Source organism: Cebus imitator, unplaced genomic scaffold (genome assembly GCF_001604975.1).
Source record: "Cebus imitator isolate Cc_AM_T3 unplaced genomic scaffold, Cebus_imitator-1.0 Scaffold922, whole genome shotgun sequence".
NCBI lineage: Eukaryota > Metazoa > Chordata > Mammalia > Primates > Cebidae > Cebus > Cebus imitator.
In genome coordinates, this window is record NW_016108237.1 from 10,911 (window position 1) to 14,734 (window position 3,824).

The window sequence follows — 3,824 nt, forward strand, 5'->3', positions numbered from 1 at the left end:
CTGTGCTATTCATTTTGGCATCAAATCATTCATTGTCAGGTATCCCTACTTAGCTACTTCATGTCTATCTGTTTGGCTTTATCAACTAGATTTTAAGGGACAGGGACCAGGATGGAAACATTATCTCTTCTCCATCACCTGGCAAAATAGAATTACTGTAACATAGCCAAACTAAGAATTAGAGGAAATTATGAAAAAGGGAACATAAATTGGGCACTCCTTTGTATTTAAGTTTCCCTGTTAGGCAGGCCCAGATGAGTTTATGTTTTAGAATTTTGTCCTCAAATCAGGGGATACCCATTCTTCTTGCCAGGCCCCATGTTACTCACAGGACTCTTTTCATAAGGCAGTAAGTTCAGAGCCCCAATACATAGAAATAAATCATGAATCTTTCCTGATATCTATAGTCCTCTTCCCTTTAAAGGCTGTAAGTGGCCTTATTTAGGTAATAAGGACACATTTCATCAAATCATTTTGTCTATTAGGATAACATACCCTGGCCGGCATGGGGTGAATGGTGATAGGCACAACTATCACATAGAAAGGGATATGGGAAGTGTAAAAAGTGAGGGACACAGGGAAAAAACACAAGTGTCCATTAAACTGCATCTTACAGTGGGAAACCCAAAGGAAGTAGGGAATCGAGAAATAAATGTTTGTTTCAGGAATTTGAAAAGTGAGTCACTAATAGAAGGTAGCATAGACAAGCTTGTTTCCTTCCCAGTTTTACTCATTAATAGGTAGAAGTTTCTCATTATCAAAAGTCCTCTTAAAGATTAGAAATAAAATGTGAGAGTCAGTAGCGCTGTGTGGGGGAGTTGACAGATAGTTAAAACACTGAGACAAGCCTGCCCTTCGAGCGGCGTCTCTCTGTAGTCCCCACCCAGTGCCTGTCTCCATGAAGCAGGAGGAGGAGACATAATGCGAGAGGTCATATCTGTCCCAGACACCTTTAGGCCTGGAGAAAAGATGCAGGGAGAAGGAATGGAATCAGAAAGAAGACAACTCATTCCCGAAACAAAATAGCTCCCTTCCTCTGTTGTAGCTTCCACTGGCAATACAAACTTTCTACTTTCAGGTTTTTTGGAATTCCAGACCAATACTATCATCTCTGGATGGAAAAAATAATATGTATTTCTCCACTGGAGCCCAAGTTGGTGGCAGGCTGTTGTGGGATCAAGAAGCCTAAATTATCTGGAAGTGGATTGCAAAGCCATGGAAACCAGTAGACAAATGTCTCGGCTCTAGTTGAGGACCTCGTCAAAACTATCAGCATGTGGACGGCAACAGTGCACAGGAGAATATAACCGACTTAACTCTGGGACCTGGAAACTCTCCGTTTAAGAGAATGAATTCCACATCCGGAGTGCTGAGCCCTCTCCCCTGGTCTAATGGAACCCCCAACACCACTGAGAATCTGATGGTGACTGTGGAGATTTGCTGCTACTTCTTTGACTTACTCTCCTGTCACTTCTAGGGCTTCCCACAGCCACAACTTCCTAGATGCCACAGTGACTCCTGTCTGCTTCTATAGGGTGGGACAAGTGGTGTCTTCGCTGCATTGGGACCTCTTCAGCCATGAATCTTCAGTCAGGGCTCAGGGAATACACCTTAACCAGTGCACTCAAAGACAGCGAATTCTCACTCCCAGCGTCCCTGCCTCTATGAGCCGAAAGCTTCCTAAATTTTTCTGCTCTCTTCCTCCCTACTAACTTTGAGGATGCAAGGGATGACTTGGTCTGGGTGGTAGTGGTTCATAGGATTCTAATTGAATTCATTAATGAAAAAGGTGTCAACTATACAGCTGCATATTTACCTGATGTTGCTAAGGAATAAGACAGGGATCAGACCCAGACAGTAACCTTCTTGCTCAGGAAAGGTGGTTTTAATTCTCAAATTAACAGTGAATTCAGAAAAATGATCAAACTAACCAGGTAATAAAATGAGAAGGTGAAAATAAGTTACATAGAGTATATTGCTTCTTAACAACAGTTTCCAGAATGACACTCTTCATGACCCATTCTTCTACAATCATTACTCCAGGGACTTGACTGCATGACCAGTCCCACAACCCTGTGGTCACCAATGGCTATGACATCATTGGAGCAGATGCCTCCTCTTCCTGGGTCCAGTTACTTCTATTACTGCACCATTTTATGATGATAAGTTCCCTTGCCAAATCTTCCTCCCACTGACTGAAAGGGGTAGGGTTATAGTAACCAAACAGAAATTGAGAGGCCCAAGCCTTATCTTAACCTTCCCTCAGTATGGGGCTCTGTTGAATTGGGTCTCTTCCATGACTGGTTACAATTACTGTGGGGATTCAGAAAACCCTTGTCTGATATTTGCTACATGTGTGTTGGCTACACTCTAGAAGCTGGAATTAATGATCCATGAAGGTTTAACACAAGGATACCCCTAAAATCAAGTAGGTATACTCCCCTGGCAGTCTAGACTATGGAGACCAACAACGAACATTTTTAGGTTGTTTTATTTTACTTTTTTTTTTTGATACGGAGTTTCACTCTTTTTATGTTTTATTTTACTTTTAAAAAAATGTTTGGAGTGTAGGGCATCTCCTCTTGGTCACACTTTTTATTAAAGTATAATTGAAAATTATAAATTCTGTATATTTATGTTGTACAATGTGATGTGTCGATATATGTATACATTGTAAAATGGTGGTCAAGTTTATTAACATATTCATTATCTCACATACTTATTTTTGTCATGAAGACACTATAGAGCTACTCTTTTAGCAATTTTCAAGTAGATAATAAATTATTTTAAACTATACTTACCATGCTGTAGCACAGATCTCTCAAACTTATTCTCTCTCTCTAACTGAACTTCCATAACCACTGAGAAACCTCTTTTCAACCTTCTTAGCCCTTGGCAACCACCCTTCTACTGTCACCTTCTATGAGTTTGACAAGTCATTCTTTTTCTTTTAAATTGTACTTTAGATTCTGGGGTACATGTGTAGATCATGCAAGATTGTTGCATAGGTACATTCATGTCAAGGTGGTTTGTTGCCACCATCCCCCATCACCTATACCTGACATTTCTCCCCATGTTATGCCTCCCCCACCCTCCCTCTCACTATCCCTCCTGTAGCCCCCTAAAACGGACCCCAGTGTGCAATTCTCCCCTCTTTGTGTCCAAGTGTTCTCATTGTTCAACACCTGCCTCAGTGAGAATATGCAGTGTTTGATTTTCTGTTCTTTTGTCAGTTTGCCGAGAATGATGGTTTCCACGTTCATCCATGTCCCTACAAAGAATACAAACTCATCGTTTTTTATGGCGCATAGTATTCTATGGTGTATATGTGCCACACTTTTCTTGTCCAGTCTATCATTGATGGGCATTTGGATTGGCTCCAGGTCTTTGCTATTGTAAACAGTGCCAGGATAAACATGCGTGTGCATGTGTCTTTATAGTAGAATGATTTATAGTCCTTTGGGTATATACCTAGTAATGGGATTGCTGGGTCAAACGGAATTTCTATTTCTAGATCCTTGAGAAATTGCCACACTGTCTTCCACAATGGTTGAACTAATTTACACTCCCACCAACAGTGTAAAAGTGGTTCTTATTTCTCCACATCCTCTCCAGCATCTGTTGTCTCCAGATTTTTTAATGATCACCATTCTAAGTGGCGTGAGATGGTATCTCCGTGTGGTTTTGACTTACATTTCTATAATGACCAATGATGATGAGCATTTTCTCATATGTTTGTTGGCTTCATATATATCTTCTTTTGAAAAGTGTCTGTTCATAACCTTCACCCACTTTTGGATGGGTTTTTTTTTTTTTTTTCTTGT